Below are 13076 nucleotides of genomic sequence, written 5' to 3' on the forward strand. Positions count from 1 at the left end.
ATCTTTGAAAACCTAAAGAGAGGCATTTAAATAAGAAATTTTATGCAATATATTAATAGTTTCTTCCAAATATTGCTAGTTATTGTCATCATCAATCATCAATTTTCCTATGTAGTACTAAATTTAATTAAAAACGGATTTTTTAAATCTATCGAGCTTAGATTTTTAATTAATTTATACAGTATTTAAGTAAATTTAAATTACTGTTACATTTTTATTCTCAAACATTAATTTCCGCAAGAATGGCTACAATTATAATTTGAATTAAACAAATATAGATGCAATATTAAATACGGGCAAAAATAATGACGATTAACACAAATTAGAAAACTAATAATCAATAAAATTATTAAATTATATTTAGGGTAAAGATCAAATCACAGAATTTAAACGGTCATGTTCGTTTGTTTTTTACTCGTTATTATTTTCCACAGACCTTTTGTTATTTCGCTCTCATCTTTATATAATTTATAAATAAAATCGAAATATATTTCACTCATATTAATGAGTTATAATTATAAAATAATTATAAATAAATTCCCTTTAATACTAATATAGTTCAAATACAATATACGACCAAACGAATATATTTTAGCTTTGAAAACATTATAATTATAAACACATCACATCACTGGTTACATCATGATTTAGACACCGTACCTTTAATTATATTTAATAACATTTCTTAGAATATTCAATGTCATATTAAACACGCTAAATAACACCCCCTTCCGAAAGAAAAAACCAAAGGGACCTCGTCTGAACAGCTTGATGCTGTAGTTATACTATTTGTGACCATCAATCGCTTGCAATTAAGTCCGCCAGTTTGCCTTCTGCATTGTTTTTAAACAAATGTTAATGGCATATCTTGTATAAAATGGTCGCCCAATTTTTTTTACTACTTGCAACAGTCTATAGCTGAGCAACTAAGCTACTGCAATGTTTTGTTGGCCATACACCCTGACTTGCAATGTTTGTGCCAGAAATCCACAGATCATGAAGGTTTGCCTTTCAAAACATGGTCATGGTCGTTTCCTAATTCTAATAGTTTATAGCTAGTGGATTTTGAGCACCTTTAGTCTACCTTTGAGAGCCTTACAGCCTGAAATATTATAATTTTATACGAACTCCATTTATCTTTGTCAAAAAATGCTTCCAGTAACAACGGAAACATTGTGTATTCCAATACACAATGTTTCCGTTGTTACAATATAACACCAATCTGTTCTGTTATGCAATTTGATATTGGCTATTAATTGAATGAATTCAGATCTATAAAGAAAATGATCAATAAAGTTGGCCATTAATTAATTGAATGAATTCAGAAAATAGCAGCGTTATGATATCTACGAATCCTAAAAAGAAACATTTTAATCTACTTTAAAACTATTTTATTTAAATAGAAAAAGTGGCTAATAACTTATTAGAATAACTGAATTAGAATAACACTGCCGGTTCAATTATATCCTAACATAAACGAAATCTGTATATGGTAAATACATCAATCGTTACCATTCGTCAAATATTGATAAAATTATTTACTAAATATGCATTAATAAAATGAGCTGAATCAAATAATTAATCAATGAGACTTATTAATAAAATATTTTCTTGGCAATTTTTAATTTAGTATCCATATGTAGATTAAATCGTAAAATAGAAACGTATAAACTAACTATGATATATATTCGATTTCGAAATATCTAGGTTTATCTGGATTTACAATATTGTTTTACGTAAACTTTAAACCACCGTGAAAGACTTACCAAATCCACACTAACCTGGATGGGTAAGACCGGATATCTTCTCAGATGGTCACTCGGCAATTGGTAGATTAATGCCGAGGTCCGTCGTTCGAAGACCATGTTAAACAATAGGTCCAGATAAAACATAAGTTGGCAAAATAAAACTTTTTAAGATAAAACAATATAATAAAATTAATTTAAATATAATTTAAGCAAAAAGAAACGAGAGAAAAAAAAGGTCAGAATCGAATAATGAAAACACATAAATTCAGATGTCAAATTTTCTCTTTTCAATTCTTCTTCATTACAACCCACTGTAAATTCAAAAGTGGAACAAATAAAGCGATAGTGCACAAGCTATACTCACAATATTGAACAGTTACTTCTGTTTGAAGCAGTTTTCTTACGAAACACCCATCGATCAATTACATCCTAGAGCCAGTTACCTATTTGACAAGCCTATTTGTAAGTTTTCCCTCAGGGGGCACGCGATTACTCCTGGGGTTATGACAACAACATGGGCTACTGGATTTTTCAAGGAATAACACCCCGGTAGTTGAAGAAATCGTATTAGAAGGTCCTCAAATATATGTGAGACTAATTTCTCACTACTCGACTCGATGTTAGTGACATTCATATCATGTTCGACAAAATGTGAATGAAACAGCTTCCTAAACATTTTAATAAAACTCTTTGATAATATCCCTAAGGAAATATAGGTATTTATTAAAGATATATAGTTTTTTGGATATTTTCAGGCATGTTTGGGAAGAAATTTTATGAATATGATCTTTATAATGTAGCCAGAAGTAACGATATTTTAGAGTAGATATTGTTTACTCTATTATTTGAAATAATTTTTGAAAAGTCTGTATATTCTCGTTTTATAGTAGATGTAAGAAGTTGTAGGTAATTTATTTATTTATATAGTTTGAGACGCATTAACCACGTTCTTTTTCTTTTCAGCGTCTCATTATTTTTATTTACTTTTATTAATTATTGGCCTATCAGCCCCCTGATCTTTTTAGGGTCGTAATGGTTGTTTTTAAAGACACAAGTATACGCTACTTACAGTAATAATCTATGGCGAATACAGGGAGATAAAAGATTAATATTTACTATAAAATTTAAATATGAAAATAATAACAAACTGTGGTGTAGAGTAGTTTAATACATTTGGCGAATATAAAAGAGCAAATATAATTACAAACATACAATACATTTTAACCTAGAATAAATGGGATATATACCTTATTTTATATGGTATTTTATTTTTAATAAATCCCAGGTGTTATGTTAATATAGCATATAGTAATCTTCACCAATTTCATACTCTTGCACATTCTCAAATATTTCCAAATTTCCTATATTCCTGTCTATTATTTCAGTGCCTAGTTCCCACGCGTTGCTGTTTATGAGAGTAGTGGTTAGGTGGTATTTTTTTAAGTTTTATGTTCACATTATTCCTGGATTAATCTATATAATTATTTATTGAATAACAGGCAAAAGCAGCAGATAATACGCGCGTAAAGTATGAATTATAGGTAAAATATTATCATTTAGTAACAGTAATTTTGTAGTTTAGTAAGGAAAAAAAGTTTATTTATATTAAATAATATGGAAACACTGAGCAGTATCACGTACTTTCGGTGTCTCTTTTGGCACGTTTCAGGGTCTGTTATCTATTTTTCCATTACATATCTAAGCAGACAATATTATATAAATATTGGACACAATACTTGTAAAGATGGTATTTAAAAACCAATAAAACTTAGTTTAAGTATGCATTAAAATTATAGTATTATATGAATAAAGAAAAGTGTAAATTAGTATACATTAAAATATAAACAAAGATACAAATCCGACATTACAAACATAAGTGCTTAAACTTCAACATGTATAGAAGGAAAAACAATATTAATATACAAGCATTATTAAGACAGTGACTCTAGTAGTAATTTACTATGCATCACAGACATCTAGAATATGCCACTAGCCTTTTGCCAACAGTCTAGAGGCGTATAAAAATTTAAACAGCCTGTCAAGGTTTTAGAACCGGAAATACCAAGACACCACCAATACCAAAATTATACCTTTGCAATCGAAACAATTTGCACCTTGCATTAGCAAGAACTAAGCGTAATAAGTAAGCAAGAACTTGCATTAGCATTAAAACTATTAGTTTAGCTGAACTAGTTGTTTGAAGCGACCTGCATTGTATGCTGTAAGGTATATGCTCCGAAACTTCACAAAAAATAATGACAAAAATCTCTACATTTTTTTGACGGGTAGTAAAGTAACTGCCTTGTATATGTTTAACAATGCAAATATATGAGCTCATCAGTGTGCTATGCTGGTATTCCGCGAAACGATATCTTCATCTAAAATATTTAACATGAAACATTCAGCTCTTGTTATGGCTCCGTTTTATTAAAAGGCACAAAGAAGAAGGAAACGAAAAAATATATAATACGTTTACGCTTTTAATATCTTTGGTTACACAAAACTCAAGCATACACAATATGTCTGTTGTTTTCTCATATGTACATTAAATGAAATTGCTTGGTGTACCGACTTTAGAACAGTTAACATATAATAGGCATATAATATGCGAATGAGTATTTACATCTACACTACAAAATTTTAAAAACTGACAAATATTCGTCGGTTATGATTGAAAACGCCAAATTAATTACGAAATAAAATGTATTAAACCAAAATGGGACATCCGTTAGCATTATAGGAACGTAAAAAGCTCATTGCTTCTATAACTTACTCAAAACACTGTTAGAATATATTTGGCTGGATAACATATACATAGCAATGGATATACTAGATAGCAATTTTGGCAGCTCGATTATATTTAGATGTAATTATAACATAATAATAGATAGGATCAATATAATAATAGTAATATCAATCTACTAATATAATATATTCCAACAGTATCGAGAAACTTGCAAGTAAATGAGTAAGATTAAAGTGATTCAAATCTTAAACAAAATTTAATTATGGTTTTTATAAATAAAACATTTTTAATAATATTTTCCTTTTCACTAAATATATTACTTTTCGTCTCTAATTTCCAATAAATCATGTAAGTGATCTTTTTTCTAGCTAGTTAACTTCAATATCTTTATTGAATCATTAGAAATTAAAGGCTTATATTATATTCAAAAATAATTGTATAATCCTGCTGTACCTTTCACATTCCGGATGTTTTGGAAATACAGAATATACAGAACAACAATTTAATTCTGGAATAAGTAATTTTTGTTAGCACCATCATAGTTTTCAGGAAGATGTAAGATAAACTAAACTTGTGTAGTTTTGTAATTTTTTCACAATGGGCTTCCACGTACAATGAAACAGCAACAGATCTTTATTTGCCAATTAGGATTAACAAATTTACATTTAGTTCTAAAGCGAAAAGGTAGTAACTCCAAAAGAATATATCAGAGGATTCAATAAAATAACATTTGTCGAAAATAAATGAAATATATTGAAATAAGCAATAAAATGTAGTATTATTACCTAAAACCACTCCAAATTTGTTTTTGTAGGAGTTAAATAAGATCTTTATTACTTAAATGTTTACAACACTTTTCCTTTTATATAACATAATGATATTAAAAGAATATTAGTAAAAGTGAAACGATTAATTTAATTTAATAAATTAATTAGCCACCGTAAATCCATTTACAGACAATGCAATTTATAAAATATTGTTCAGCACAGCCTTATTTCTATTTGTTTTTTGGGCACAACCTAAATTAGATATTGTCCTGAAACCAGGAGATGAAATACATTATGGATACCCAAACGCAGAGATCTGCCCTTGAGTCGACAGATTTGATTAGGCTGTATTAAATTCATACCTACTAAAACCCTTTCAGAGGGTGACTTGATTACTGCTGATATTAATGGGGGGGGGTAAAAATGGCACCTGTAATAAGACATCCTTTACGAAGGTATTGCAGGAACTAGATATCTATACACCTATCTGCGATCTTGGGACACCTGGATTTAGTAGTGCTCTACTAGCCCAAGTATAGTAAGTCTTTGGGTAGATTTATCGAATTGATTTGAAACCTTGTGAAAAACTTTGGTTAGACCTAAAAAAGGAACTTAATTTAACTGAACTTTATTAAAAGGAACTATTATTTTCATTCTTATTAAAAATGGTGCCGGTCGACCAGAACTTGTTGCGTTGATGCAAACATGTGACTAAAGCAAGGGCTGATAATAGCTAAATAAACATGAAGGATGGCGTAGAACTTTTATATTATTACATGCATGCATGTGTTTTATAATTTCGCAACATAGTTCTTGCAACATGCCCTTTGTGTTTTTGTCTTCAAGTGTTCAAACACATGTAAATTATGGCGATGAATTTTTTTTTTAATTTGATTTTACAAATTCTAATCTTCGAACGTTTTCAGTTGACCAGGGAATTTTTTGTCGAACCTATATTAATCTATAATAATATAATACTTATTTGAATATATTTCAGTTCACTCACCATAATTAGAATTACTGATACTATATTGTTTCACAATTTGATATTTTAACACATTACAAATAAAACGTTATTAAAGCCCATTGGTTTTCTTAACAACATATTCATTTTAAAAAATTGTAAATTCGAAAAACATTTGAATTTTTGAAATGGTCCAAACGATTTCTGGAAAGCACTAGCATTCAAATGATACTTGTCAAAATTTAATACAATTCAGTGTCTTAAAAACAATAGCGGTTCCAATAAATTTAAGAATATTCGATAAGTTATATCACACGAAATATACACAACCTTTCAAATGTATTCATAAATTGTGTCCCTTATTACCATATATCCGTAACGACAATCATCTTGCCATACGTCTGCTTGACATATTGAAATGCTGCCATAACGTTTTGATTAAAATGCCAAAATAAAGACGTTAAATAGACGCCGTTATAAATGATATATCAGTAATAGAAACGGAGAAATATTATCATAACAATGAAATTTAAAAAAAAATTAAAATTAAAAATGCACTCAAGGCTTTAAACAAAAATTACAAATACTTATATTTATATTATACTCATCGCAAAACAAACTGGATTCCGCAAAGACATATAGTACAGCCGCAATCTCAAATATTTCGAGTACGCAAAGTTTTAAGAAGGAACACGATCGTAGATAGATGGAAGATCCATATTGTCTAATATTCGTTCTGTTCCGGCCGAGCCGTTTTAGATACCGCGTCATTAAAACAGGACAGTCCTTCTACTACTGCAATAATCGCGGGTTCGAACCCCGTCGCATATTTGTAATTGCCCATAGACAAGAGTGTAACCATACCAGTCACCAGGCTAGGTAAGACTGTGTGCCATCTGGGATGGTCTCTAAGTTAATCCCTATCCAGTCGATATGTTACATGCCAAGGACCGTTGTTCAGAGTCCCCACTAAGCAGTAGATCCAGTCAATAAAAATGGCAGAAATTGGCTATACGAAAATCCATTTACATAAAAGGAAATGAAGTAACTAACGCTGAAATAAAAACTTAATATATTTTTTAAATATTTTATCCCTAATTATATTTACTGATATAATTAGATATGCCAATTCAGTTTCAATTTTGATGAAACTTATTGCGTATCGCACGATTTTTATCGGTTTCAAATATATAAGGAAATTTCGAATCTGAAAATTTATTTGATTTAAAATTTATTATCCATATTTTAGTTTTTATAGTTTATGGCTTAATAAAAAGTGTTCCCGGCACGCTTTTACAATTTAAAACTTTTATAACTCAGAATAGCAAAATAAATAAAAGAAACTATTATGTACATTTTAATTAAACACAATATAATATGAACGTAGAAATTTATAATTATACTTCCTTAAATGTCAATGAAAATATCAAATATATGGAATTTCAGCTAAAGTTTCATGATTTTAAAACAAATAAAATATATTAGAAGCCATGGTACGGTAACACATAAAACTAACATGTTTGGTTATAAAATTTTAACCTTACTAAAAGCTTATGCCGCCTGAGAATATCTTTCTTAAACACAAATTGAAATAGATAATTAAAATCTATAAAAAAATATATAAATTCATAGAATAAATTATTAAATAGAAAATATTTCACTCATACTTTTGAAACAGCTTCATTCGTTCATCAGATTCAGTACTGGATTTGGTATAAGAATTTGCGTGAAATAATCACAATGGACTATTGCATGGAGCCATTTACAATAACAAACACAAAGTACATACATGCTCTGCCAGGATTCGAACTCGCTACAATCGTAGGAATAGGACGACCTTCTTGTCGCTTTAACCACTGCAGCTATCAAGCCGGTAAAGAAGGTACTATAGATTAACTCATTCATAAATAACAATAAATATACTTTGTTAAATAATAGTTGTTAAAAAGAATTCGACACCGAAATTCAACCACAATTTATTAATTTCATCTTGTTTATCTCATAACAGAGTAAAGGGAATAATTTAGAAGTGATATATGTAACTAAAACTTCTTTCCGTGTGTATTAAAACATATTAAAATAACTAGCTCAGAATCTATTCATCAACAAACTGTCAATAAGTTCATATTACTGCACCACTGAATATTATAACAAAATATCATTATTTTAAGTAAGATTATTTTCAGAAGTATAACAACTTCAGTTCATCCAAAATCTTTCTCAACTTGTATGTCATAAACATGAAGTAATATATGTTTGTATATGAAAATTAAAAATATATGAAAACTATTATGAAATTAATATTTCACTTTAGCGTGTATATTAAAACAATTACAAACACAATTATGTAATTTACTTTTTACAATTTAGAAATGTAATGTGTTTTCAAATCTTGACTACAAAGTATACAGCCAAAATAATCTACCAAATCAAAGTTCAAACATTAAATTGTCATATAGTCACATATCGTATTGCATTAATCGTTAAACACACCTTAATATTTATCAGTGCTTTAAAATGTTTACACATTTACTGTTAAGAATTCACAATTTCTTCTATTTGTCCTATAAGTCCTATTTATGCAAATTATGTAGTTAGTGTTATTCTAACTGCTGCATATAGTCATTATCTTTTATCCATATTTCTCATCTAAAATTAATATTGCAACAACAATAAATACACCAAGCTATTCAAAAGAATAATTTCTTTACCTAATTGTTTGAATAAAATTGCATCATCCTTTGCTTATTTATTACACTCTTCTATCTCAATCTTGAAGCTTATCTTTTATTTGCTTTGTATATACTTATACATTTATCGACTGCTTTCCACTTTGGCTCATGCCCCACATGGGATATAACAACTCACAAGCCTGGAATTAACATTCTATGAGCCTATTTTATAATTGTTTCTTTGCAACATTCGTTTTAACTCCTGATGTACAAATTAACGTATTTATTATCTGCAATATTTGGTTAGTACTTTGTTAAAAATTACACTTACTAAAGAAACCTGAAATGAATCAGCAGTTTATACCACTAAAAAGTACAGAACATTTAGAATTATATCTAATACAATGATATACTATGTCTCTATGACCATATCAATTACTGACAGTCCTTAATCAAGAACATTTTTTCTAAGCTGTTCTCTATTCACCTCATCAAATTACATAAAATTAAATCAAAAGCTGATTATGAAATTCCAAATATCTTGTAACAAACGTTTCTTGTTATTCTCGAATTGTATTAATCTATATTGGGAAGACATTTTCGCATATATTGAGTTTATCTTTCACAGTTATATATATTTGTCGATAAAGCAGACATAAGCTTTAACCGTGCCAAATTTCACGCCTCCAGATGCCCTCATTTCCTCAAAAAGGGAGGCAACATTTTCGCTAATTCGATTAATAGATGGAAGGTAATGTAATACTGTTTATAGTCGGTTATAAAATTGAGGAAAAAGTAATCTCAATTATTTCTATTACATGCTGTTAAAACCACACATCCCTAATAATACCTATTTAATCAAGTCATATGAAAACATATTTGAAAAGTACAGAATCCACAGAAAATTCTATCGATATTTGAATATTTATAAGTATCAAGAATCGAAATTCTTAGACATATCAAGGTTCAACTTATTTCATCTCACGATATCGATACGGAACTAAACATCAACCATAAATCAGTTTTAAACCATTTATTTAAAACTGGATATAAAAATAGCTTGATACTTGGGTTCCACATAAATGAGTTTTCATGTATTAATCGGTATTGAAAAATTAAAACAATTATTTATACCGCTTTTAAAACGTTTTTAAGATCATGAAGGAAATTATCGTTTTCGAAGCTAGGAGAATTTTAACAAATGGTTCCATTTGATCAATGGGGAAACAGTTGTCTCCATCACGACAACGCTAGACACGCCCATTTGACCCGCTAAACATTGGAGAGATTGGCTGGGAAGTTTTGGTGCACACACCGTAATATAGACCGGACCTTACCTCGTCCGACTATTATTTGCTTCAGTATCTGCGAATCTGTCTTAATGGTATAAAACTGACTCCAAAAGAGGCTTATGGAAAATCACTAAGTTTTTCACCTTAAAATTTTAATGGAATTATAGTTTTACTAGAAAAGTGGTAAAAAATCATCGATCAAAATCAATCATTGATTAATATTTCAAATGTATACGAATAAATTTATTAGTATATATAGTTATTATAACATTAATAATATTGCATGCAAATATTATATACTTATATACATATATAATATTTATGCAATATAGCATAAATACTCGGTATATCGCTAAGATATACCCGACCTGAATAACCTTACCATAACATTCCTTCTCAAAACATGTTATTTACAATATATAGTTAGCAACTATATATTCTGTACCGGCCATTTTATTCTATACACTTTATTCATCTCTCAGACAATTTTTGGATGTTATTCCAAAAGAGCACTTTTACCTTTGAGCTAAACCTTTCAATGAGACATTTTTTAACATCTTCAAAATTGGTAAAATACTACTCTGCAAGCGCGTGTTCCATCGACGAGTAATCGGATGGAGCTAGGTTTGGAGAGCTCGACGGTTACGACAAAACTTCCCATCCATGTGATTTCAACACTTCCTTGACTCGTTTAGCTGTATTAGACCATCCTTTGTCATACTGACAATTCACCATCATATTTTTTAGCGTATTGTGAACGATTTCTCGATTTTCTAATTATGATTTAATTCACGTGACACCCATCTTCCCATATTTGGATCTATAACTCCGAATCAGATTCTATTATTAAACTTTTCTGCATTTTCATCTTCATCGTTGTACATTGAAGGCATCACATTTGAATTGTCTAAACCACGTTTCATGTATTCCTATTAATGAAGCATGATCAACACCGTCGAGTCTCTATCAGTAAACATTTTTTCAGTGTCTTTTTTCTTTTAATGAAACAAAAAAAAGTAATGCGTGCTATAGCTGCACGTTTTGTAACACAAAACTCATTATTTTCAGAATATTATAAATCTATAATGCTTTTATTTTGGCAGAATGGACATTAACTTCTCTCGTTTCGACTTCGATATCGAAACGGTACGTGTTGAAATGTCATCATTCAAACTAATTCAGTAGTGGGTCCAGTGGTGCAGCTTTTTTTATTGTCAAAATATGATTTTATTAATTACATCATACATTATATACGCTGAGTACAATATTAATTTGCAAATTCATTTATTACCACTGTTCTATTGTACCGCATCAGTACAAAATGAAGACAACTACGAGATAAATATATTAATAAGTATTTCCTAAATTCAATAATGTTAAACTTCTTAAGCTAAAGTTAAAATTAACGCTTATATACTATACAAGTTTCTGTAATTCGGTTTGTTTCAATGTCTTACAATTTCCGGCATTCTGTTCAGCTGTATAACTTCCATGTTGCCGTGATTTAGTATCCTTAATTCATGGTTTAAAGGCGAAATCTTAGATAATTTCGTAAATCCTTTTGATTTTGATATAATCGCACAGTTCTTCGTTACCTGCGTAACGATACGCATTTGTAATTAATCGTAGAACTTTGTTTTGGCAGCGTGAGTTGATGGTTGACTAGTTGGTTTGATGTTTTAGTTCAATTCCATATTTATTCTCCATGGATCCCAATTTTTAGGTCAAGTTCTGAGTTCGATCGGCTCTGCATTTTATCTAATATGATATTGGTATTGTCAAAATAATGAATAAAAAAATAATTCCGTATGCAGATTAAACTTTGTTTTTTTAAAAGGTTTGAAGACTGGTGGAGCACTATCGGCACTCTATGCACAAAATTACTATGATATGATGAATTTAAATATGAAGGTATATGACGCTTAACGTTCCGACTAACCAAAATTAACAAATTTAGAAAATATAGAAAGAGTTCATAAAATAATTTTGGAGAAGGGTAAAGGGAAGTTGCATGAGTTAACACATAGAGCAACATATATAAGAATGTAATGTGAAAGCAAATATAAGCTAATAAAATTTTGATATTTTAGGATATTATATGTATCTGTTTATATTTTGTTCATTAACTATTTGAATATAAAATATTACATGATATTAATGAATAAACCAAGTAAAGAAATTAAAGGTAAACGTTATCCCATACGAAAGAAGAAATGCCGGTTCACCAAGACAAGGCATTGTCGTTGAAAATTATGGTATTTTCCAGATCTAGTCTCCAACAAATGAAGAAAAAAACTAAGACTTATTTTGAGGCCAATATCAGAGCAGGTTTTCTACAAAGTAAGTAAACTTATTAACGATGTAAACACATACTTATTTAAGTTATATTATATCCAATATATAAAATTCAGTGACTCCGATAATAAAATATTTTATATTCAAACTCACTAGAATAAAAAACTGATTTTGCTATTCTCCAATATACTTTATTAATAAAAATGTTTAATTAATTTTTATAAATTAATTTTAATTGTTATACTACACTAACTATATTACACACATTATTATGTTTAATATTATTTAATTTCTATATAAAAAATCCAGCTCTATGATTGTTTTAGAAAAATGCAGTTCCGGTATCTTATCCGTAAGTTTTTCAACCATTACCTACCATTGACGAAATACACTAACAGTTTCAATGTAAAAGCAAATAACTTTTTAAAAAACATAAATCACGATCTCATTAATATTAATACTTGAAAAAAAAGCAGTTTGAATCGAATTGCCGAATAATGATTAACAAGAAATAGAATGACTTAAAGTTTGCTCATTAGTTTAATTGAAATTTGTTCTTTTTCCAATAATTCTCAAATTACTTTCTAATTTT

At 29.0% G+C, this 13076-nt stretch overlaps 1 protein-coding gene across 1 annotated transcript in view; it reads left to right on the forward strand.

Moving 5' to 3' along the window:
* Positions 1–13076, forward strand: part of gsb (paired box protein gooseberry) — a 90999-nt gene that overhangs the window by 56827 nt on the left and 21096 nt on the right. The window lies entirely within an intron of this gene.

Source organism: Rhynchophorus ferrugineus, unplaced genomic scaffold (assembly GCF_030347505.1).
Source record: "Rhynchophorus ferrugineus isolate W39M unplaced genomic scaffold, kcgeb_rfMv2 rfM1, whole genome shotgun sequence".
Classification (NCBI taxonomy): domain Eukaryota; kingdom Metazoa; phylum Arthropoda; class Insecta; order Coleoptera; family Curculionidae; genus Rhynchophorus; species Rhynchophorus ferrugineus.